Source organism: Periplaneta americana, chromosome 3 (assembly GCF_040183065.1).
Source record: "Periplaneta americana isolate PAMFEO1 chromosome 3, P.americana_PAMFEO1_priV1, whole genome shotgun sequence".
Lineage (NCBI taxonomy): Eukaryota > Metazoa > Arthropoda > Insecta > Blattodea > Blattidae > Periplaneta > Periplaneta americana.
The window spans coordinates 30016593-30044479 of record NC_091119.1 but is presented as its reverse complement, the minus strand read 5'-3'; the positions used below and the strand labels follow the sequence as shown (position 1 = coordinate 30044479).

The following is a 27887-nucleotide window of genomic DNA, read 5'->3' as shown; positions in this document are numbered from 1 at the left end:
TGCCTCGGCAACCGAGCGACCCAGATGTCGCCACTGTCGCTATATAAGATATCATAGGCGATTACCGGAGCGCGGGACATTGGGAGATCAGAGAACTCGTGGAGGAAGATGACGCACTTTGCTAGTTCGTAGAATCAACACCGGTCAATTTACACTGGACGAGTAGTAACGTTTTAATTGTTTATGCTCGACCATGCCGAAATGTAGTAGTGATACACCTGGTAGTAGCCCTTTAATGCACCTCATTAAAGTACACCTATTCATTAAAGTTCAGGTGTTCAGCCAATGACAAGTCACCTTTGTACTGTTATAAAACCGCAAGTATCGATTATTCTCGGATATGCAATCGAAAGACAATTAGCGAAAAGTCACGGAGACTGGAAATCTAATACTGTCGCAGAAGGTTATGTTCTGTTACTATGATAATTAGCGTTAATTGTAAATAATATTCAAATAATTCAATTTGTCAATTCTAAATCAATTTCCAGGTTATATCAGACTAATGTTCATCTTATTCTCTATCAAGGTCAATGACATTCGGCCTCGGAAAAAATCAATACTTTCGCGTCTGCGCACATCTCACAATTCATGTCAGTTCGCACATAACCATAACATGACCTAATTTTGAATAATTTCAAGTTAGAATTATGGTCGAGCATAAAAAGTCGTATGAAACTTGCCTATAATGGTAATTAAGACCATTACTACCATTATAGGCTCGTTGCATAATGTACTATTATCCTCCCACTACCCCTTCATTCGTTTATGTACCACGAGTGACGTCAGAGTAAACCTTTCATGTCAAAACATTACAATTTTTTCTTGTGTAGACGAGTATAAACGTTTCACAGATCAGCGACCGGGGTAATGCAAAGCGCAGCAACAGCAGCAGAAGAGGATGTCAACAGAAACAAGAGACTTGCACTAAAATAATGATGACAGGGGAGAAAAGGACGGCATACAGGAGCTGAGAACAGCAAAAAGAGTTCCGTGAATCCAGCTGGAAGAACAAATATGGGTCAGTAATTACAAAAGGGATCGAGAGATGAAGAAGAAAACTAAGATAAGAAGTCAAGATTCTGCAAGAACTGGAAGGATGAAGTAACATTAGCGACACCGAATATCGGTATGTAAGTGGGAAGAAGTAAGGGACAGAAAAGTTATAACTTAAGAGTTTGGTGCATGAGTGACAAAACATAGGAAAGTGATGAAGTGAAAATAGTATGCATGAGTGACAAATCTTAGGAAAGTGATAAAGTGAAAATAGTATGCATGAGTGACAAATCTTTGGAAAGTGATAAAGTGAAAATAGTATGCATGAGTGACAAATCTTAGGAAAGTGATAAAGTGAAAATAGTATGCATGAGTGACAAATCTTAGGAAAGTGGTAAAGTGAAAATAGTATGCATGAGTGACAAATCTTTGGAAAGTGATAAAATGAAAATAGTATGCATGAGTGACAAAACATAGGAAAGTGATAAAGTGAAAATAGTATGCATGAGTGACAAATCTTAGGAAAGTGATAAAGTGAAAATAGTATGCAAGAGTGACAAATCTTAGGAAAGTGATAAAGTGAAAATAGTATGCAAGAGTGACAAAACATAGGAAAGTGATAAAGTGAAAATAGTATGCATGAGTGACAAAACATAGGAAAGTGATAAAGTGAAAATAGTATGCATGAGTGACAAATCTTAGGAAAGTGATAAAGTGAAAATAGTATGCAAGAGTGACAAATCTTAGGAAAGTGATAAAGTGAAAATAGTATGCATGAATGACAAATCTTTGGAAAGTGATAAAATGAAAATAGTATGCATGAGTGACAAAACATAGGAAAGTGATAAAGTGAAAATAGTATGCATGAGTGACAAAACATAGGAAAGTGATAAAGTGAAAATAGTATGCATGAGTGACAAAACATAGGAAAGTGATAAAGTGAAAATAGTATGCATGAGTGACAAAACATAGGAAAGTGATAAAGTGAAAATAGTATGCATGAGTGACAAATCTTAGGAAAGTGATAAAGTGAAAATAGTATGCATGAGTGACAAATCTTAGGAAAGTGATAAAGTGAAAATAGTATGCATGAGTGACAAATCTTAGGAAAGTGATAAAGTGAAAATAGTATGCATGAGTGACAAATCTTTGGAAAGTGATAAAATGGAAATAGTATGCATGAGTGACAAAACATAGGAAAGTGATAAAGTGAAAATAGTATGCATGAGTGACAAATCTTAGGAAAGTGATAAAGTGAAAATAGTATGCAAGAGTGACAAATCTTAGGAAAGTGATAAAGTGAAAATAGTATGCATGAGTGACAAAACATAGGAAAGTGATAAAGTGAAAATAGTATGCATGAGTGACAAAACATAGGAAAGTGATAAAGTGAAAATAGTATGCATGAGTGACAAATCTTAGGAAAGTGATAAAGTGAAAATAGTATGCAAGAGTGACAAATCTTAGGAAAGTGATAAAGTGAAAATAGTATGCATGAGTGACAAATCTTTGGAAAGTGATAAAGTGAAAATAGTATGCATGAGTGACAAATCTTAGGAAAGTGATAAAGTGAAAATAGTATGCATGAGTGACAAATCTTTGGAAAGTGATAAAATGAAAATAGTATGCATGAGTGACAAAACATAGGAAAGTGATAAAGTGAAAATAGTATGCATGAGTGACAAATCTTAGGAAAGTGATAAAGTGAAAATAGTATGCAAGAGTGACAAATCTTAGGAAAGTGATAAAGTGAAAATGGTGATGGTGACAGAAAAGACGGTGAAACAAGGGAATAATAGTGAAAAAGGATAAGATACAAGTAATAATCAGGGACACGAAATCTCAGCAAGCACACACCTACTAAAGCAGATATTTGTGTAACTTTCCCCAGAATGCGTTGCAATGGGATCTTCCTGCATGAAACATCCCCGACAGGTTCTGAAATTTATCTGTAATTTTTGTAAGCTCGAACGAACACAGACAACACCGCAACTAATTAATATATGAGGTACTGCGAAATTAGGCGTACTGCGAAATTACCCAAGTTTGCCTTATAAGCCACACATGCGTACATACCTGAAGACTTAGCAGATAGTGAAAGTAATTATATGAGTTTCTACTATCGTTTCTACGACTACTTTCATTATGAGAGGTTTAAATGATCAATTTCATGACACTTCTTCGTGTTCAGAATGTGAAATGATGCTATTTCGGTTTGCAGTTGTTTTCCACAGTATGGTAACGATTCTTATAAAATTGTGACAAGCTATACGGCAGTATTAGTGTAAACTTGTCTAATTTTTTTTTCAATTGAAGATTTTTCTCAAACTCGCCAAGAATTTAACTGTCCGTTCCATAGTTCCATAATAAGTCAGACCTTCACGCTTTGGCTAACGAACAATGTACGAGTATACACAACCTGTAAATACGTATTACTGATTCTACTGTGTCAACAGAAATTAAGCTTACGCGAGGAATTTCAAACTGAACAAATGGTTATTTTTCCACCCCTGTTTGAGACGGAAGGAATTCTATATGAGCAAAGTTCTGACTAAACTGAAAGAAATTTTGCTTCAAAAGGTCGAGAAGGAAGTTTCATCTTCACTTGTAATTACGATAGTGACTTATGAAACGGGGTTAAATTAGGGGTAGATATGCACCAGATAACCGTTCCACTTCCCTTCTCCAGGGAGAGTGAAGTTTTATATAGTCTATAATTAAAAACCAAGGCAGTTGAACGCTATCTCCCTCTATTTGACACGGATACCTCTTTTCCTATCTACTTGCTGAACATTTGTCGAAGTAACGATTAAAAATAAAGTTTTAAGTGGTGCAGAGTTTATAACCTCCATTTGTATGTAACGACTATGATAATACTAGTGACATCAGTACAAGTTTTTATTATTATTATTATTATTATTATTATTATTATTATTATTATTATTATTATTATTATTATTATTATTATTAACAGGAAATTTAATATGGAAACTCATGTAGCCTTCGTGGATTTCAGAAAGGCATTCGACACATAAAGTACCTCAAATTCTAGAAATGGTAATATTCCACAAGAAATAATTTCCAGTATTTATAATATAACTAGTGGCTTGTGCAGCAAATGCTGCAAACTAAGTTCACTAGACGTTCAAATAAACATTTTTCATATTTATTCTAAATGACGAATACCAGACAATTTGAAAGTTATTTGCTTCCATAATAATGAAACATACTCCATCTGAATGTTTTTTTTTATGCCAAATACTTTTCTTGAATCTATACACCTTCAATTTTTTAGTTTGAACGCGAAAACGCAAATAACAATGTCAGGACGATCAGTGGGATTTTCATGTGAGAGTAAAGCAATAGCTATTTCAGGTCATTGTGGATTGTAGGTGAAAGTTAAAAAAATGTCAGGTTTGCTGTGCTTTCGAACAATAGACATAGCATCTTGGTATAGCTGCTGCACGTTCGTAAACTACCTTGAAATGTAGAGGGTAAAATCATTTTATCCTGCTAAGTGATCTTGCTGAAATGATCGGGAGATTACAAAATCTTGTAGGCCTCTTATTTTATCAGTAAGTAATACCTTTTAGTCTTTCCTTAGCAACTCTAATTTTTGCGCTCTCTCGAGCCAATACTGAAGAGAATGACGCATATAAATGTCTACACCACACCGTCATTAAATATATGAAAAAAAAAAAAAAAACACAACCCTACTTGATTAATAACTATAAAAATATTTGATTTTTAATAACAGTATTAATATGTTACGTAAGTTTTACAGTTTTCAGTAACATATACTATATATACTATATAGCCGCCACTCAGTAAATTATAGAAATGAAGATCTAATTTAAGATATTCTCTACATCTACTTATATAACCCCAAAACGTTTCACTTTCAAATCATCAATATAGCATTAATATGTATAATTAATGAAAAATAGTCACAGCATGGCATTAACTACAATAATATGTCATTTCTAATAGTAATAATGTCATCAAACCACCTCAAGTTCTGTAATTTTTAATATCCAATACACAGCTGTACTCAGAAAATTACACACCACAGAATCAGACCTGTAAATTATTTTTAGTAAATCTTGAAGTTTTTAATAACCAATTTAATTTGAGTTCTAAATATGTCAGCATTCTTGCAGATCATGGTCTTAGTGTAATATTGTTTACTGTAGTGTGTGTTTTTTTTTATTCTGAATTGCAATTAGTGACGACAGATGGATTTTAGAAAATAGGAAAATTATGTTGAAAAATTGACATTTCACTGAAAACTACTATTTTTCTGAAAAACTTTGGGTCCCAAACTTTAAAATGAGGGGCCATTTATTAAAATTCGTTCAGCCATTTTCCCGTAATTTCCATTACCAGTTCAAATTATATATATATATATATATATATATATATATATATATATATATATATATATATATAGAAGCTGGAAATTCATAATCATACTGGAGACCAATTAATGCTGGACTTCGCCAAGGTTGTGGCATATCACCTCTGACATTTATAACACAGAATGAACCGCGAGTAATGTCATTAATTTCAGGGTGTTATTCTTTTAGATATTTCAAATAATAAAAGGATAGTAGGCTGCAATTTTGTTCGTTTACACTTCCCTTACGAGATAAAATTATTTGATCTGAAACATTTCATAGAGTGTTCTGGAAAAGCCACTGATTTAATTCCCAATATGCTTAGTCAATTTAAGGGGTTAGGTACAGCTTACAGCAGTAAAATTTTTTGAAATATTCAACGTATTTTTCCTCCATTATTATATCTTATACATTAATGAAAATTGGTATGTGTAAAACACTGTCCTTCTGCTATATGAAAAAATTGTTTATAAATTTTTTCAAAATTCAAAATGTGCAGTTCACTGTGTAGTGATGAAGCGTTTCCCTCATAACTCATAAACTTATTAACTTTTTAATGTTCTCTCTCATTTATTTTATTGCTGAAACTCATGTTTACAATATCATGCTCTTTCAACTACATTCCTTAATAAATAATATATTTTTTATTTTGTGTTAGAAGAAAATACTGATATTTGACCATTTTTTAAATGAATTTATTTTTTATCAGACAATCTATCAAAGATAGAGAAGTGATCTTGCACCATACTGTAGAATGACATGCATTAATACACAGAAGAAATTTCATCACAGAGTGCTGGATAGTTTTTGAGTTATGTGGGAAACGCTTCATCACTGCACAGTGAACTGAATTCTGAGGAAAAAAAAAGCAAATAATTTTTTAAATCGTAATTTTTTCCATATAGCAGTAGAACAGTCTTACACATACTAATTTTCATTACTGTACAAGATACAGTAATGGAGGAAAGAGATGTTGAATATTTCTAAAATTTTACTGCTGTAAGCTGTACCTAACCCCTTAAGAGAGCAGTATATTAAGATTAAAACTGATTGAAAGAAATTTAGTTTTTTTCCTTTAAATGTGCAGAAATTTCATCAAGACAAATGTAACTTTTCGTTCTGCAAAGGAATTTCGTTCGAATCAAATTATATTGGGACAAAGCAAAAAGTGGATTGAATCAAATCTGTACGTTAACAAAGATGGCTGCACGAAACATAATCCCTATATCCTATGGCGATCTTACGTATACATATTTAAGCCAACGTGTTTTTTAATATAACAGTGAATTCTATGCGCTCTGAGGAACTGTAGTGGTGAAATACAACCTTACAGGAACTTATTTCAATTTTTCCTTATTTCTTTAACAAACTGTTACCTTGAATAATTTGTGTGAACTCGATGTGGGTCTCTGGCGTCTTGTCAGCCCACTCGAGTTGTGTAGAATAAGGGGAAAATTGAGACGGTGTAGGGTGCAGTTCCTGGGTAGCTCAGTTAGTAGAGCGCTGGTACGTTCAACCAGAGATCCCGGGATCGATATCCGGCCCCGGAAGAATTTTTCCCTTGAAATTAGTCAATTATCTTTCACAGGGAGCTTTACCTGAAAAACTAGACTTGGATAAACTGTTATCTTGTGCTATGTGATTAAAAAAATGGCCATATAACTCGGAATTATCTTATATTAACTTAACAACAGCACATCGCTATAAATTCTTTCTACTTTGTCGGGTAGTAGGCTATTCGCCAGGAAGAGATATAACAGCTCATATTCCGACTCTAAGTAAAATGAGCCATTATATCACTGTCCCATATTTCAATAACGCGCTAGGTCAGACATCTGGCGGAATTCTCGGTTACCACCTTGGCTCATGGCTCAATGAACTGGGAAAGCAAACGGACATTAAATGTCAAGAGAAGAAAAGAAGGACATTAAGACGGTCGTTCTCGAAGACAGATGGAGTTGGCCGACGCTACTTGTAATATGTAGGAATCATGTGGAAGATATATACATATGCGGCGAGGGAGGAGATAGGAAGTATGAATAATTCAATAAGAAATTCTTTGAAGTCGCGAAAATTTACTGCAAAATTTACAGTGTAAATTTAATCCCAAATGCATTGGACGCAGAGAAGAGAGAGAGAGGGCCTCGTAAGACGGAGGAATCGCATTCTTCACAGATTTTCCCCACGATTTGCTTCATAGATTGATACACTTTCCGTACAGTTGCCATTCAGATCTGCTTTTTAGACTGCCGACTTGATTTAAGACTTACAGAGACTTGAATGTGAGATGCTGATGCTGCCTTCTGTGAGTAAGAACAGCATCCAAATCGTTAAGCAGGATGAACAAAAAAGATGCATTTCGTTTTTTTATTGCTTAAATCGGTCCTCTCCTTTGTACTGGGACAGTGTTACTGTACCTTTAGTTCTCTTGGAAAAGAAGCTACACAGAAGAACGAATGAAGTAAACGAGGTTAGAAAAGGGAATAAAATGAGAACTTTAAGTAAAAACAGAGATAAAAGAAAACGAAAAATTGATGGAGATTAAACTCATAAAAGAAAATTAAACGAGTGTTCCGAGATGACACATAATATCTCAGTATATATTTTACGTTTTTCGCAATAAATCGGCTTCTTTATCAAGTTGTGAATGATATTAGCATTTGTAATTTATTTTATATTATTCAAAAGACGAACATATATAAAAGAATTTAATATGAACTGAAATAAGAATGTAAATTTTTCTTTTCTGCATTACGATAAGAAGTATGTTTAATCAGAGTCTGAAGACTGGCTGGAACTTCGTATGTATTACAGTCTTCAATGCACTGCCTAATTACCTTAAAGATTTGAAGAACCATGAGAAAAGGTTTAGAAAAGAATTAACCAAATTTCTACATACTCATATCTTCTACACAACTGATGAATTGTTTATGCTTGTGAATTGAATTATTCTACTTAAAATTATATGTACAATTTTATATAGCTCAACTAAAATATGTTTTTATATTGACTTAATTTATTTACTATGCATTGTATATGTTTGTTTAGCACAAATGATGAATTGTATGTACTGTAAATTGAATAGTATACTGTATAGGTCAACTGACGTATTGCTTAAGCTTATAAATTGAATTAATCTACTGCATTTGAATTGTACAATTTTGTACAGCTTAACGAAAATAAGTTTGTAAATTGAATTGATTGTTTACTATGATTGTATATGTTTGTATAGTTTGGCTGATGAATTGTATATGCTGTAAATTGAATAGTAGTCTGTATAGCTCAATTGATGAATTGTTTATGCTGTAAATTGTATAGTAGTGTGTATAGCTCAACTGATGAATTGTTTATGATTATAAATTGAACTAATCTACTTGATATTAATTGTACAAATTTGTATAGCTTAATGAAAGTATGCTTGTAAATTTAATTTATCTGCTTACTTTGTATTGCATAATATGTTTGTATAGTTTTGGCTGATGAATTGTATTTGCTTTAAATTAAATGGTAATCTGTATAGCTCTATTGATGAATTGTTTGTGTTTGTAATTTGAAGTAGTTTGCAAGATATGTATTATCAATTTCTGTATATCGCAACTGATTGAATTGTTTATGCCTTAAATTTAATTAACTTACTTGTTTTGTATTATACATATAGCTCAACTGATGATGCGTTTGTAAATTTAATAATCTGATTGGCTATGTATTGTACATTTTTAGTAAAGTCATCGATGTAGCTCAGTAGGCAGATCGCTGGGCTGCTGACCCGGAGCTGCGTTCAGCCTTGAGTTGGATCCCCCTTTGGTCTCATTGATTGGTTTCTTCCGAGGTTTCCCCCAGCCGTGAGACTGAAGCCGGGTGGTCTATGGCGAGTACTCGGCCTCACTTCTTTTCACCCCTTTGGTCTGATTACCTGGTTGGGATTTTTCCGAGGTTTTCTCCAACTACAAAGCAAATGCCAGGAAATCTTTTGGCGAATCCTCGGGCCTCACCTCACCTCATGTCACTACATCTCGCCAAAATATTGTAAAAAATTGTAGAAAATTGTAAAAACTGTAACATTTTTAAAATATTGTAAAAATTGTAAGAATTTGTAAAAATGTAATTGTAATATTGTAAAATTTTGACTTGTTCCACATCTTAAAGCTTCATTGCTCATGTAAGATCTACAGAATATAATAAATGAAATGAAAAATGAAAAAACAAGTGACACCAAATAACGAATCACTCATGAGGCAACTAAGCCAGGAGATAATGGGGTAGGGCTGCCAGATCCTTTCCACTATTTGTGGACCATTGTGCGCCCTTATATGCGATGATTGTCTAAGTCCGATATGTGGCCTGGGCGGAATTCTTTAATCCGACGCTGACAGATGGACCATCCTGCCTCAGCCCCTGACAGAGCTAGAGCCCGCTTCGAGGAATATTGCCTCATAAGTTCCAAGGGTCCGGAACCCCAAGCCCTTCCTGCCATCGTCGGCTGACAGATACACCATCCTGCCTCAGCTCCTGATAGAGCTAAGTTCCGTCTGCATGCGAATAGCCTAATAAATCCCAGGGACCGGAAACTCTAAGCCCTTTCCATATCAGAATTGAAAACCCGTACTACCTTTTACACTTCATATAATGAGAAAGAATAAGTTACTTAAATGCATCACTTCAACATTTCAATTACATATTTCAACATAAGTTAAAAATTGTACAGCCTAGATTTAGTTTTTATGCAGGATGTTAAAAAAGTGTCCCATATTTTAGGAGGTGATAGTATGCATCAAAACAAGAAAATAATGTCTAATAAACATGGGTCGTATACCACATATTTTCTGAAATTTGAACACTTGTTCATATGAGGTGAGGTGCTCAATGTGACGTCCATTCATGGCAATGCATTTCTCTGCCCTACAATAATCATACCGTAGTTGACATCCCTGACATGGAATAATGATACGTAGCAAGGAATACTGAAAACAAAATTCTGGTTGCGGATATGAGCGGGGTTCAGCAGAGATGGTGTTGTGAATTTTCGTAATCAGCATGTATGGGCTGATGAAAATCTCCATGCAGTTGAAGAAACAAAGCATCAGCACCGATTCTCAATCAACGTATGGGCAGTCGTTGTTAGTGATAGATTAATAGGACCATACGTGCTACTACAGAGATTAACTGGAGATCGTTATCAGGACTTTTTTTATTAAGGTATTAAAACAAATTTCAAAGAGTGCATGATTTCTTATGCCGAAGGACAGAGAAATGCATTGCCATGAATGGACGTAACATTGAGCATCTTCTGTGAACTAATGTTCAGATCTCAGAAAGTATGTGTTGTAAGACCCAAGTTTATTAGACATTATTTTCTTGTTTTTATCAAAATTGTTAAATTTGCAGAAATTGACGGAAATCGGGTGGCAGGTCTTGAAGTTGTAGTAGAAACAGGCACTTTAGTCATTTTCAATAGTAGTAGCGTTTGCGACGTCGAAAGTAGTTGTGTAATTAGCATTGCAGACGTTTAATAGAGTGATTATGGAGTAAATTGCGTCTATTACACGAGTGAATATGGTACTGTGTATTATCAGGCAGAGTAGAGCCTACCCGTGTCTCACGTCCTGAACCGAGAGTTCCCTAGTGCTTATAACCACGCCTTTTAGGTCTGTTCGGACCGGCACGGCAGCTACAGCATGCGGCACGGCAGCTTATTACATGTGCTGAAAACATTATCCTATGCCATTGCAGGTGTCTTTACTGTTTATAATACTGGATACTCTAATCGCGGTTACCACTATCGCTATTATCTCTGATGGCGATTTCCTAAAATGTACTGTATGTACACACTAGGCCACTCTTCTTTCAGTCTGGACAACTGCTGAATTACTATAGAGCAGCATTTCTCAAAGTATGGTCCGGGTTCCATGAGTCCTATATGATTTTAAGTTTTATTTTATACTTTTTTTTACTTGGTTATTTAAAGGCATTGTATCAAATACTAGGTTATTTTGCTCGATGGGATTGATGATAGCGAAATGGTATTTGGCGAGATGAGGTCGGGGATTCGTCAAAGATTACATGACATTCGTCTTACGGTTGGGGAAAACCTCGGGAAAAAATCGTACCAGGTAATCAGCCCAAGAGGGAATCGAACCCGCGCCCAAGTGCAACTCTGGATCGATAGGCAAGTGCCTTAGCCAACTGGGCTGCTCCGGTGGCTATTTTATACTTCGTGGATGCTATAAAAATATATAAATGTTACGAAAATATGAATCAATAATAACATGAAACCACCGATAATAATAATAATAATAATAATAATAATAATAATAATAATAATAATAATAATAATAATAATAATAATATCCCAAGAATATGCGTAATAATAGTATTCCAATAATATGCGTAATAAAATATGTTTAGACCTAATGAACATCTAAAACGGAAAATACCCACAATACTTATCACTTTCATCACTGGATTCTCTGCATATGTGTCCACTAAAACGAAATACCGAAAAGACAAAATGCAGAAGTATAGCATAAATAAGACTACAACTTTCCGCCATAAAACCAGATTGCAGGCTTAAAAAGCAAATACATTCGTCCCAAAGAACAGAATTATTGAGATACTAGCTCTCACTTCTCTGTTAACTATTAAATACTAATAAAATATTACAAGGTTTCCGCAGTTACACTTTAGATTAAAAGGGGTTTCGCGGTGGAATAACGTTTGAGGAACATTGCCATAGAGGAAAGAGTTTACGGATATGTACACGTGACAACCGTAATCGCCATTAGGTCGATAATCTCAAGTAGAGACTGTAGTCTACAACTGGTATTAGAGTTTAGTTACAGGAATTGACAAGTAGGACATAATTTGTTTTGTTTTGTGAGGGGACAGCCTATATATTCACTTGTCCATGGCTGATCTTGCTCCATAGCTGACGAAAGAAATCCTGAAAAGGCCGATGTGTTTAACGTAGGGTAGTAGGCACATGCGGTACCCAGGACCTCCCACTCACCCCCTCTGCGTCTCGCCCCGCAAAGAAACAGCTCAGGAAGTGAGGCACGGGCAGTACTAGCACCTCCTAAAATATTGGATACCTTTCTTAACACCCGGTATAAAGAATAAATTACCATTGGCTCAAAGCTACAGAAAAATAGTAGGCACAGATGCCAGAAGGGCGTTTTTTTTCAGTCTTGTTATATCTGTCGACTTAATTTTGTCTGAATGCCTTATTTCCAGCGCAACTGTACGTAGCCTACTAGCTGCAACACATCTGCAGGTCATAAGACTCAAAACTTTTTTACAACTTCTCTGAAAACATTTTAACGACTGCACCAGTCCTTGCTGCAGATGCTTTTCTACAGTTGGTACTCATATATCCTTGTGTAAAAGTTTCGTTTGTGTCGGTAAATTTCAGTTTTCCAACGTCCCTGCACTTCAAAGGACTCCGACGTAAAACTGCCCATTGTACAAATATTGACTGCTTTTATTTTCACGTCCTGTGGGAGGAAGGAGAATGCGGGAAAGGGGACGATTTGTACAGAAATACATTTCCCAAATATATATAATCAGGAATCGCCAACAGGGTTGCTCCTGTGGGAAAAGCCAGCTTGCTCTGCTGCTAGATGATGGAGCAGGAGCTTAGCGGAGAACTTTTCTAGTCACATTTTCTTTTTACCTACAAGGTGGACACAAGGTCTCGATTCATTTTTTAGTAAACGTTGGAATTGCTTTATGGCTTTATGGTTTGAATGTAATGGTTTTTTGCTTAATCAAGAAAAGACTATCAACATAACATTTACACTAAATCATGTAATAAAAAAGGACAACATACAAAACTATACCAAATTTCTAGGACTTTTTATAGACTCCAGTTTAACATGGGAAAAACATATCGAATATACAGGGTGGACCATTTAAGTTTATACTGTACAATATCTAAAAAACTAAGCGTTGTAGAAATAAATGTCTTGAATAAAAGTTGCTTGATATTATGGGGGAAAGTAAATGCCATTTGTCGTGTTTTATTTGGAGGACGTCGTGATGGTTATTTTATGGTCAATTTAATTTTTTTAAATAGGAACCTACATTTTTTATGTTGTTTTCTCATTCCTCATAAAAAACTGAACAACTTTTGTATGAAGCATTTTGCGATTGTTCTTCCACCAACGTAAATAACAACAAAAATTATGAATGGCTGTGTACGAAGAGCGCAATGAATGGTTGGACCCATTCCAAACAGTCCAGCATCACAGTAGGCGAGGAGGCAATGAGACATTGTGTCCGTTGTTTCGTTTACTTTCCACGGTAGGACGGTTTCCTTGTATCTGTCGTTAGTGTACTTGCAGTCGCCGTCGAGTCCAGGTGGATCCACTGGTGGTACGTACCTACAATTAGCGATTACTGAGTAACAACCATCAATTCCATGCAAGTCGTTTAAAGGTCCATTTACAATGAAAATTAAACATAACCGTAACATAAACAGAGAACTTTGCGCCCAGGCTAACAAATGGGATCATTCACAAAGATTCACATAAGCAATGACATAAACATTACCGTAAGACGTTAACATGAAAGTTTGCAATCTCCAAACTTTCATGCTTATGCTTACGTGATTTGCAAACAGAACACAATCGTGGAGCGCTGAAGTATACGACAGAATATTTTTATTTATTTTATTTTAAATCCACCACCAACAGAAGCAGGCTTCCAATTACAGGTGGCTTACATAGATATATACACAAAATACATAATAAGAAAAAAAAAACAATAAAACAAACAACACAAACGAAAGAAAGAAAATACATAATGGTAATACATGCTAGAATATTATATTACAATTAATATAGTGCCAAATGTCAATATAATGATGCAAAATTATTTAAAAACTTGAGTAAAAACATTATAATACACTTTTCCATAATTTAAATATCTAAGGAAATACAATGCTTTTTAATATTGTATGAAATTTTTCAATTGTTAAACTGAAATCCAAATGAGAATCACAGTTTAAAGACAGAGTGTTGTTAAGTATTACACATAACAAACAATGGAGAGTTCGTGAAGAAAACAGTTCTAGGAATAGGAATAATAAAAGGTTGCCTATGACGTAATTCTGTTCTTTTTACATTGAACTGAAGGAATTTAAGAAAATCACAGTTATTCAATATACCATTAACAGTCTTATAGAGTAAAATTTGGCTATTTATTAATCGTCGAGATTTTAAAGTTTTATAATCAAATTAAAAAAGTAACTGATTATATGAAATTTGCTTGCCATAAGACGATACGTGATGTTTTTAAAAATATAAATAACGTAAAAATCTTTTCTGTATTCTGTCTATTTGCATCTGATGGGACTGGAACTGAGGTGACCATATTACAGACGCATACTCTAGCTTACTTCTAACCATAGTTTTATAGAGAGTATCAATAGTATTTATATTTTTTAATTCTTTTGCATTTCTGATTATAAATCCTAATTTTCTATATGCATCAATTACTACGTGATTTAAGTGCATTTTAAAACATAAGTTGTATGTAAAATAAATACCCAATGGCGTCGTTGTTATGTTTCCATGGTTACCAAGTATGTTTGCTGTTATGTTTATGTTCCCATCGTGAATGATGGTATGACTTCTCGATTTTACTGTAACATTAAGTTAACGCTTACGTTATGTTTAATTTCACAGAGTTGGAAAATACATTGCGGTAGAAGGGCATCATTTTGAACATTTATTACGCTAAGGTACGATGCTTATAAAATAATACTGTACAACACCCGTACAGTGGTGATACTCTGTGTACCTACCTTTCATCAATGTTTAATTGTCTACACCAGTGAAAGAACCATGTACTACAAAATGATTTTACAAAATCTGTTTATTTTGTAATGAGGAATAAGAAAACGAAATAAAAAATATTGGTTCCCATTTAAAAAAACTTACCTTGACCCTCAAATGACTATCCAAACGTTCTCCAAATAAAACACGACAAATGGTATTTACTTTCCTCCATAATATCAAGCGACTTTTATTCAAGACATTTCTTTCTACAATGCTTAGTTTTGGAGATATTGGACAGTATCAAATTAAATGGTCCAAAAATGGTTAAAAAACAACGGACACAATGTCTCATTGCCTCCTCGCCTACTGTGATGCTGGAATGTTTCGAATGGGTCCAACCATTCATTGCGCTCTTCGTACACAGCCATTCATAATTTTTGTTGTTATTTACGTTTGTATAAGAACAATCGCAAAATGCTTCATACAAAAGGTGTTTAGTTTTTTATGAGGAATGAAAAAACAACATAAAAAATGTACGTTCGTATTTCAAAAAATTAAATTGACCCTAAAATAACCATCACAACGTCCTCCAAATAAAACACGAAAAATGGCATTTACTTTCCCCCATAATATCAAGCAACTTTTATTCAAGACATTTATTTCTACAACGCTTAGTTTTTTAGATATTGTACAGTATCAACTTAAATGGTCCACCCCGTATATGCACAAAATTATCAAGAGTTATATATTTATTAAAGAAATTAGTGACTTGTGTTTCTCAAAATTATTTAAGATGTGCCTACTTTTCGTTCTTTCAGTCGATAATTTGGTATGCCTTAATTTTCTGGGGAAATGGTAGAAAAATTGGGAGTGTCTTGATTTTGCAAAAGAAAGCCATTAGAATTCTATGTCAATCAAACTATCTTGAATATTGTGGACCTCTTTTCAAACAATCACAGATATTAACTGTCATAAATTTATATATATATATATATATATATATATATATATATATATATATATATATATATATATATATATATACGACCTAGTCCTTTACACTCGACAAAATATAGACAATTACTCATTAATAGCCAATATACGTGATCATGAAATAGAAATAGTGAACAAATTAATATTCCATACTGTAGATTACATAAAACTAGTACAAATTTTTCTGTCATGGGGATGAAATTATATAATAAGCTTCCCAGTCAATATTATAAGTTACCAACCAACAGTTTCAAAGCTAGATTTTAGATTTTAGATTTTAGATTTTTTAGATTTATTTATTTAACCTGGTAGAGATATTGGCTTTTAATTAATCCTTTTTTTATTTACTTAGTATTAGTATTTATTTATTTAACCTGGTAGAGATAAGGCCGTCAGGCCTTCTCTGCCCCTCTACCAGGAGATTCCAACTACAATGTGAAGAATAAAATTACAATTAGTATTAAATTTACATTTGCAATTACAAATAACATTACAATTAGTATTAAATTTACAATTACAATTACAATAAAATCAAAGTACGAAAAGATTACCTGAATAATTAAAGCTAGATAATTTATCATAGAGAAACAAAGAATATTTTATATTTACTGAATTACAAATTAAATCTAGAATAACAAAATTGTATATTGATGAAATTACTGAATATTGAAATAATTTGTGATAGATTAAAGAAACTATTTACAAGAAATCAATTACTGACCAAGTGCCTAGTAAGTTTTCGTTTGAATTCAATTTTATTTCGACAGTCCCTGATGCTAGCAGGTAGCGAATTCCAGAGTCTTGGTAGGGCTATTGTGAAAGAAGATGAGTAGGAGGAGGTGCGATGGGATGGTATTGTTAGTATTGTTTCATGACGAGAGCGTGTGTTCAGATTATGGTGGGAAGAAAGGTAAGTGAAGCGAGACGACAGGTACGAAGGAATAGAAGAGTTCAAGATTTCGAAGAGAAAGAGAAGTGAATGTAAATTTCTTTTCTTATCTAGTTTAAGCCAACCTATTGCTTCCAGGGATGGGGTAATATGATCATATTTACGAACATTGCTTACAAAACGTACACACAAATAATGAGCACGTTGAAGTTTCATTTTGTTGTCGCTGGAGAGGTCAGTCAGTAAAATGTCCGCATAGTCGAAATACTTTGTAGTTGAGTTTCTTAACATAAATTCATACGAAATTGTTTTTTAATAAATAAAGTTATTTAGATTAGTAACAATTATTACATAAGACTGAAGTGTTTTCATTAATTTTAGTTTCAAAATGTTTTGTGTCTTCATTCTAATTACTGTTTTAATTATATGTGTATTTTCAAATGTATGTTTTTTTTGTGACGAAGCCTATTACTGTATGTTTAATGGCTTAATAAATTGAATTGAATGGAATTGAATAATCTATTAGTACGCTGAGTATTGAAGAACGGGTGGCTATTGTCTGTGCTCGATTGCGCGTTTTTAAATATGCAAAGTTACAACAGGAGTTTACACGTAAATTCCGAACGTATACAGTCATTCAACCATATAATTATTTACGTCACTAATATCAGCATCACCATCATTATCGTCATATTTTCATGCACTTAGATCTCATACATTTTAACATTTCATGTACACCATTGAGAGTAAAAAATGCAATTATTTATTTTTCATATCATTTATTTATTTATATATTTTATTGCTAGTAAATTTCAAATGAATAAAGTTAATATAATATAATATAAACTAGCCCACTCCTGACTGAGTAAGACTCGTGCTCAGGAGGGGATTCCAATACATACAAAAATAAAATTGAGAGTGAATAAATTACAGTTTAAAAAGTGATAAATACATTTAAACCCAAGCAATAAATCTAATACAATTTTTTTTATTTTTTTTCTATTAATTTGGAGAGTATTAGTGGTTAAAATAATATTAGAATAGAAATTGTTTAATAATCTAGGACCTTTACTCATGCTATGATAAAAAGCTGCATTAGTTTTACATTTAGCTTCAGATAAACGCATAGAATTCATATTTTTAGTTCTATATTTATGTATATAACTTTCAAGGTTACTAAGATTATTAAATACACTTCCCTCTTTTTGTTTAGTGAAACAATTTTAAAATAGTCTGTCATCAATACTTATCGACTTACTATTCGCATGATCTTAAATGTGAGGATGTGTCAATCAGCAATACACATCTTGTCGCTCATTTCCGGTAACTTGCATTTTTTTTTAATATTTTCCCTGATATATCCCACAATTTTAAAAATAAATTAATGAAATTATGAAAGCATGGTATTTCACGGATAAGAACTATTATATCTGTATTAGTTCTTATATTATAAACTGTTTATGCAAAAAAGAAAAGTGAAACATTGAGTTCATTGGGGAAAATGCCCGAAAAATATTTCTCATTCATGTATTGAATTGATAGAGGTCAATTTTTTTTAGGTATTCATTGTGAATAAAATGCAATGAAGACATTTTAAAGTATTGAAAATTATATGAGATATTTGAAAAACGGTTTTCATAACACAGATCGCACCCACCAAATAAAGTAGGCTACTCTCTTCGGCAGTACATATACTAAAATTTTAAAGATACAGAGAAGATTCGCATAACCCCTGCGTAAGGATAACATGGAAAATAGTGAAACAAATTTAATGAATCGTAAACCGTTAAAGGTAAATTTACTTTTAACTGTAAAATTAATTGAATGATATAGAAGAATTTTATAAGCACTACACCGAATTACAGAGTGAAAGTAGTTCAGATTAGGAAGAAATAAATTGTTTTAATATAACTACATCTGGTGTACATGTATATGAATCCTTAAAAAAAAATAACACTTTTAAATGAATATGACGTTTACTGGACCCGTAAGAGTTACGCCTCAATTTTGTAACAGACGGCAATTCCTCCATTTAGGACGTGAGGAAATTCCTACAGTTATTAATTGTCCTCTAGAAGTATTGTACGAGACTCTTCTGTGTTATGTAACTTTCTCCATTCTCCTGTAACTTCATCCCTCTTAGCCCCAAACATTTTCCTAAGCACCTTATTCTCAAACACCCTTAACCGATATTCCTCTCTCAAAGCGAAAGTCCAAGTTTCACAACCATAAAGAACAACCGGTAATATAACTGTTTTATAAATTCTAACTATTAGATTTCTTGACAGCAGACTGGATGATAAAAGCTTCTCAACCGAATAATAACACGCATTTCCCATATATAATAATAATAATAATAATAATAATAATAATAATAATAATAATAATAATAATAATAATAACAATAATAATACTTACTTACTTACAAATGGCTTTTAAGGAACCCGAAGGTTCATTGCCGCCCTCACATAAGCCTGCCATCGGTCCCTATCCTGTGCAAGATAAATCCAGTCTCTATTATCACACCCCACCTCCCTCAAATCCATTTTAATATTATCCTCCCATCTACGTCTCGGCCTCCCTAAAGGTCTTTTTCCCTCCGGTCTCCCAACTAACACTCTATATGCATTTCTGGATTCGCCCATACGTGCTACATGCCTTGCCCATCTCAAACGTCTGGATTTTAAGTTCCTAATTATGTTAGGTGAAGAATATACAATGTGTGCAATTCTGCGTTGTGTAACTTTCTCCATTCTCCTGTAACTTCATCCCGCTTAGCCCCAAATATTTTCTTAAGCACCTTATTCTCAAACACCCTTAACCTATGTTCCTCTCTCAGAGTGAGAGTCCAAGTTTCACAACCATACAGAACAACCGGTAATATAACTGTTTTATAAATTCTAACTTTCAGATTTTTGGACAGCAGACTGGATGATAAGAGCTTCTCAACCGAATAATAACACGCATTTCCCATATTTATTCTGCGTTTAATTTCCTCCCGAGTATCATTTATATTTGTTACTGTTGCTCCAAGATATTGGAATTTTTCCACCTCTTCGAAGAATAAATCTCCAATTTTTATATATCCATTTCGTACAATATTCTGGTCACGAGACATAATCATATACTTTGTCTTTTCGGGATTTACTTCCAAACCGATCGCTTTATTTGCTTCAAGTAAAATTTCCGTGTTTTCCCTAATCGTTTGTGTAATAATAATAATAATAATAATAATAATAATAATAATAATAATAATAATAGTAATAATAATAATAATAATAATAATAATAATAATAATAATAATAATAATAATAATGTAGGTTGGAGGTAGCCCAGAAGGACTCAGTATACTCTCCTACATGAATTTTACAATATTAAATGTTTACATAAATTTTGTAGAAAGAAAATTAAAATAAACATATATGAATTATAAAGTGAAGAAAAAAAAATTAAACAGAGTGAATATGATGACTCAGAATTTGGCAAGAGCGTTTCAAGACAGAAGTTATGATGTCAGCAGTAAGTGTCAGTGGTAGTTCAAAAGTCTTCCTGAAGCTTTCAAAGAACTTGGGAATCACACCACGAGCTCCAATAAGAAGACCAATCACCTCAGTGTCTTCAAGCTGGTATTTTGCTTTGAAGTAATCAACTGTTGGCAGATAAGTGTTGATCTTTTCTTTATTGACATCCTCCGGCTGGCTACTCCCCGTTTCAATCCTTATGGTAGGATCAATTATATATCCTTTCTTGGTAGTCTGGGAATACGCTATGATATCAATACGTCTAGAGGAGCCATTAGTAGCAAGGCAAAAAATTTCCTCTTCTACCGTCCAAGACTTTTTTCTTTAAGGAGTTGCAATTAAGGATCGAACACGATGGTGTCTGGCATTTCGGAGGAGTAAACCTCTGTTACACTGACCTTGGACGTGGGCAAGGGTTTCAGTCTCCGGGCAGCCGTGTCTGCACCGGGATCCGTCCAAAGAGCGACCAGGTACTCCTCTAACTGCTGCTAAACTGGCATTCATTTTGAGGCAGGTTATCCATTCAGATGTAGATAGTCCAGACTTATTAAAAATCCAGGCGTTGGCTTTAGGTACTTGGCTGTACAATTCTACACCTCTGCCTCTTCCAGGCATTACTTTCCATGATTCGAATTCTGCATTTCTTAATTTCCTAGTTACAGATTTACGAAGTTCAACTGGACAAGGGAGACTTAGATGTTGACAGGAAGAATTAAGTTCAGACATCAAAGGTCGCATACTATTTACATAAGGATTTTCATTTAATATTAAAGTGATGCAGATGTTGCAGTGTTGCAAGAACGCTTCCCATGACGCTCTGACTAGTCCCAAACCTCCTGTGTTTAATTTCCTCCCGAGTATCATTTTATATTTGTTACTGTTGCTCCCAGGTAAATAAAATTATTCATATATAAAAACTGCTAATACATAAATACCAGCATATTTTCTGCACCAAGTGTCGAATGTTCAAATTAGTAATTCAGAGCCGACAACATTCTAGATTGATAATTTTCTAATGACTCCGGCTTGATTAACTTTTATAATAGTGGATCTTCTTAACAACATTGGTATTCCTTCAATAGCGTCCGTACCACAGTACGTGGCTTATCTAACTGTGGGAAAATATTCATTGTACACGCTTTGCTGTGTGTCTGTTGTTGATTTGCTGTGCTGAGTGAAAGTTGAGTTAACGTAGACTGCGTCAAATTAATGACACTTGTTTTATTATACATTTTTTGTTAATTCTGTGAAAGTTTATATTGCATCTGTTGTGTGTTTTCTTATAGAGTTACCGTTTAATCAGAAAACAATGGTGTGTGATTTTAACTGAAGGGATTTTTACAAACCTTTCAGTACGTAGCTTACGTTACATTGAAAAAACAACCAATCATGCTATCCCAAACTTGTATGAAAATAGCGAATGCTAAAACGGCGAAACTAAATTTTTCGGTCACAAAGTGCACAGAAATGCCGTTGTGTGACTGCAAAAGACCAAATACATTATTCTGCTGCCATGTTTGCTTAATTGTGTTCAGAAAACTGTGCGGAATTGTGTTAGTGTTAAAGAGTTGAACAATTCGGGTAGTTTTAGGAAAGCATATTCAACAATGTAAATAAAATATCGCGGTTATAATCAGCCTTACAAAATTGAATTATGGAGAATATTATATAATAGAGGTATCCCATTGCATCTAGTTGAAGTGATTAGAAACATATATATTAATTCTAAAATACAAATAGCTGGGGATACACAGCTAGGAGTAGAGGAAGTTAACTTAGGTTTGAGACAAGGCTGGAGTATGTCGCCGATTCTATTCAATATATACATATACATGGACGAAATATTAAGAAAATGGAAAATAAAAATAAAGAACTATAAACAGAATTTTAATGAAGATAATTTCATAATGACGATGCTATTCGCTGACGATCAGATAGTAATAGCAAATAATGAAAATAACCTACAGAGAGCAATACATGAATTATGGAAAATAAATACGAGTAAGAACTATAATATGGAGGTACCTATCTGTACATAAGACTAAAACTATGGCATTTTGTGGCAAATCTCCTGTAAGATCTAAAATAGTAATAGGAAACAGTATCATAGAACAGGTAAATAAATTTAAATTTTTGGGCGTTACCTTATCTTATAAAGGAGACTATGATCAAAAAGAAAAAATAAAAAAAAAATTAATTACATAAATGGAACAATAAGAAGAACCCTGAAATCAAAAGCTAGAAAAGATACATTGTTAAAATTTTATAAGGTAATGTCAGTGCCCAGTTTACTATATGGAAGCGAAACATGGGTTATGAAAAAGAAAGATGCCTCTAGATTACAAACAAATGAGATGAAATTTTTGAGAAGCGTAGCAGGTTACAAGAAAATAGAACATAAAAGAAACGAAGAAATAAGAGAAGAACTTGAGATATATGAATTAAACATCAAAACAGAAGAATATAGAAATACATGGTTGTCTCACATTTCAAGGATGCAGGAGGACAGAATACCATATAAGTTTTGGAAATATAAACCTCGGGGAAGAAGAAATATTGGAAGACCAGCCAAAAGATGGATGGACCAATTTCAGTAGCTGCTACAGGAATCAATTTCCTATTGCATGAAGGATGATGATGATGATGACAGAATTTTAAAACGCTTTTACCAGAATTTATTTCTAAGTACTTACAAAGGCTTTTAAGGAACCCGCAGGTTCATTGCCGCTCTCACGTAAGCCCGCCAATAGTTCCTGTCCTGAGAAAGATTAATCCAGTTCCTATCATCATATCCCACCTCTCTCAAATCTATTTTAACCCTAAAATCCTATCGTATCGTAATTTTGACGTATAATCGGTAAACAATTGATCTTCAATACTTTTCCCGCCAAGCTTTCCCCTCCTTCTTCAAGCTACGCCTCCATCCAGAGTTGCCAGATGTGGCTACTTGTCGCCTTTTATGTTCCTTGTGGCGACGAAAATTTCCACTTGGCGATCAGAATACTTTTCTGTCGTCTTTAATGTTAAAATTATAAAAATAATTTAACTAAAACATTTATTTTCACAAGACTGTGATCCATTGAAAGTAATATTCTTCAGAACGTAAATATTCGTCAGTTATTGTAGTTCCGTTCATTTTCAAGGTTGCGTAGATAACTTCCCCAGACTCTAGCACGGGGATCTACAATGTATATGATCTGTGATTTACAATGATGTTTTTAATAATATAATTAAGTGGAATTAATACATATAAATATATTACATTCATGGATTAAATAGGTGGATTTTATTATCAATTAAACTTTGCATTAAACAAAATAGATCTAGCCACTATATCAAATACGAAAATAAATAATACCACAATTACGTATGGTAAGACAGTAAAAAATTTAGGAGTATATTTAGATTCAAATTTAAATTTTCAAAGTCAAGTGACCTACATAATATGTAAGAAAACTTTTTCCATAATTCATTCCCTCAGACACTTAACCAATGTTTTACCATTTAGCCTTAAAAAGAACTTGATCCAAACTTTAGTGATGCCACATTTCGATTATTGCGATTCTCTATTCACGAAAATAAGTACTAATCTTGCCCATAGACTACAGCGTGTTCACAATATTTGCGTTCGTTTCGTTTGTAACATTAGAAAATTCGATCATGTAACACCGTCACTAGAATTGTTGTCTTGGAGTCCACTTAAAGAAAGAAGATTCTTCTGCTCCCTATTACTATTCAAAATCATTCACACCTCCACACCCTCTTACCTAGCATCTCGTTTTGTTTACCTTTAACTACTTTCGAATCCGGAACATGTACCTTCTCTCTATTTCTCTGCACAGAACATCTTTCTACTCATCATCTTTCAGCATATCGATTTCATGCCTCTGGAATTCTCTCCCTGACCATGTCAGAGACTCTCGGACAATATCAAAATTCAAGTTTAAATTAAAGAATCACATTCTAGTTCATGGAATTTCTTGTTGAACACCTGTCAGGTTGCGCAACTTCGCTTTAACCCATGACATATAGTAAATATTGTAACTATGCTGTTGTAAAATTGACAATTAATATGTAATGTATTTATTATTATTATTATTATTATTATTATTATTATTATTATTATTATTATTATTAGTTATCACTATCATAATTGCTATCGCTGTTTGCCTTTCTTTTTTTTTTCTTGTATTAGCTCGAGAGCTCTGTAGTGTTTTGACCTTGTTGACCCTCTATAGGGCTTTAATTTAATTTGTATTATTTTCATCAGTATTTGTATTTCAGGCATATGACTCGGTTAAGATAGACGTTTTATATGATATTCTTATTGAATTTGGTATTCCCAAGAAACTAGTTCGATTAATTAAAACGTGTCTCAGTGAAACGTATAGCAGAGTTCGTATAGGTCAGTTTCTGTCAGATGCGTTTCCAATTCAATGTGGGCTAAAGCAAGGAGATGCACTATCACCTTCACGTTTTAACTTTGTTCTATAGTATGCCATTAGGAAAGTCCAGGATAATAGAGAGGGTCTGGAATTGAACGGGTTACATCGGCTGCTTGTCTATGCGGATGACGTAAATATGTTAGGAGAAAATCCACAAACGATTAGGGAAAATACGGGAATTTTACGGGAAGCAAGTAAAGAGATAGGTTTGAAAGTAAATCCCGAAAAAAAAAGTATATGATTATGTCTCATGACCAGAATATTCTAAGAAATGGATCTATAAAAATTGGAGATTTATCTTTCGAAGAGGTGGAGAAGTTCAAATATCTTGGAGCAACAGTAACAAATATAAATGATACTCGGGAGGAAATTAAACACAGAATAAATATGGGAAATGCCTGTTATTATTCGGTTCAGAAGCTTTTATCATCCAGTCTGCTCTCAAAAAATCTGAAAGTTAGAATTTATAAAACAGTTATATTTCCGGTTGTTCTGTATGGCTGTGAAACTTGGACTCTCACTTTGAGAGAGGAACATAGGTTAAGAGTGTTTGAGAATAAGGTTCTTAGGAAAATATTTGGGGCTAAACGGGATGAAGTTACAGGAGAATGGAGAAAGTTACACAACACAGAACTGCACGCATTGTATTCTTCACCTGACATAATTAGGAGCATTAAATCCAGACGTTTGAGATGGGCAGGGCATGTAGCACTTATGGGCGAATCCAGAAATTTATATAGAGTGTTAGTTGGTAGTCCGGAGGGAAAAATACCTTTAGGAAGGCCGAGACGTAGATGGGAAGATAATATTAAAATGGATTTGAGGGAGGTGGGATATGATGATAGAGACTAGATTAATCTTGCTCAGGATAAGGACCAATGGCGGGCTTTTGTGGGGACGGCAATGAACCTCCGGGTTCCTTAAGGGCCAGTAAGTAATTAAGTAAGTGTTTGTATTTCTTTTTTGTATTTATATCTGCTATCTGGTAGGATGGAAGAGAAGGCAGTATGGCCTTAATCCTATCAGATTAAGTAATTAAATAAATAAATAAATAAATAAATAAATAAATAAATAGATAGATAAATAAATAAATAAATAAATAAATAAATAAATAAAAATATGCCTACATGAAATTCATTACTATGTTTTTATTTCTAAACTTCGATAATTAATAGAAACGATGTTGAGCAGTAAGCTGTTAATTAATAATAGCGAGAATTCAGCGATTTAGCGGGCCTATCAGCAGATTCTTTCACTTGGTACAAGGAGTGGGAGAAGTGGCCCTGGCTAAAGATAATATCAATCTTTATCACTATAATGCACTGTGAACAGTCTGCGAGGTCTAATTTTGAATCTATATTAATAATAAATCTGTAGCCGAAATTTTTCTGGTAATTTTCGATTTTCCAAAAATAATTGGTCCTAACATATATAATTAACATATATAATTAATCGCATTTTTTTAATTTTTGTTTGTATGTCTGTCTGTATATTTGTTACCTTTTCCCGCGATAATGGCTGAATCGATTTATATGAAAAGTGGAATATAAATTAAGTTCGTTGTAACTTAGATTTTAGGCTATATGGCATTCAAAATACTTTATTTAAAAGGGGGGTTATAAGAGGGCCTGAATTAAATAAATCGAAATATCTCGCTTATTATTGATTTTTGTGAAAAATGGTACATAAAAGTTTCTTTAAAAATGATTTCCGATAAGTTTTATTCTTTACAAAATTTTGATACGACTGATATTTAATAAGATAAATGAGTTTTAAAATTAAAATAACGCCATCTAAGACGGTGCAATCAATTAAGAACAAATGACTTCGTCTATAAGGGCCCTTGGACAACAGCAATCGAAACAGGGGCCTTGAACATCAACAATCGAAAGCTATTAAACATAGCCCACAGAGAATTTTTCTGTGTTTGTATGAAGTAATATCAGAAGCTAAATTAACCGATTTGTATAATTAATTATTATTTCACCATTCGAAAGTGTAGTTTCTCTAGATGGACATAATGCTATAATGTTATTACAGTAACGTTTGAGTAAATCGAGGACAGGTAAGATTAAAATAGCTTCTTATGCACAGAAAATGTGATAGGCTATTTTGTACATTCGTTTTCTGTATTTCTTAAAATAATATTTATGTACACTCATTTTAATCTCAGAGAATTAACAAACAACGAGAGTGTATTGATTTAGTATGCAGTAATAGTACGTTAGCTTAGCAATCCATTATTTTATAATTCAAATTTTAACTATGCTCAATTGAATCGTGTTAAAATACATAAAATATATATGCAATAAATGCAGTGCAAAAAAAAAAAATTGGGTAATGAGCGAAGCAGATTATCTTGCGCTGTTGTAAAAGTTGTTCCCTGGATCAAATGTCCTATTTTAATTATGTAATTACTTTATATTTATTTCTAACAGGTGCAGCGGAGCGCACGGGTACGGCTAGTCATTAATATAAAGTAAACATGTACAGTGGTACATCCTGGAACAGTTTACGGTCCCTGTTCAAACTATTCAAAACTTTATACCACTTCTTCAACAAAGGAAAAGATTATGTTTTTCGATGAGATTCTTCCCTTAAGTCATTTTTATCTCGCATATCATAACTTGATGCTCTTTTTATTAAAGAGGAAAGAGATACAAGGATAGTCACAAATTTCAATTAAGTATTCTGACAGTAGGGATGACAAGCACTCACTCACTCACGTTAATTCTACAAGCTGATGTGTCTGCACGAAGAAAATTTCCTTGGCGGTATCACAAAGGCCGAGTTACTTCGATCACTTCAAAGCGGGCCAACACGACGCAGCGCTCTAACGGTTTTTCCATTAGCCTTTCCTTCTCACGTTACTG

At 33.5% G+C, this 27887-nt stretch overlaps 1 protein-coding gene and 1 non-coding gene across 3 annotated transcripts in view; one reads left to right on the top strand and one right to left on the bottom strand.

Annotated features, from left to right (window-relative positions):
* Positions 1 to 27887, bottom strand: part of LOC138695885 (orexin receptor type 2-like) — a 502682-nt gene that overhangs the window by 237048 nt on the left and 237747 nt on the right. The window lies entirely within an intron of this gene.
* On the top strand, positions 18719 to 18825 carry LOC138697199 (U6 spliceosomal RNA). Its single transcript, XR_011331561.1, has one exon. It is a non-coding gene; the product is annotated as a U6 spliceosomal RNA (small nuclear RNA).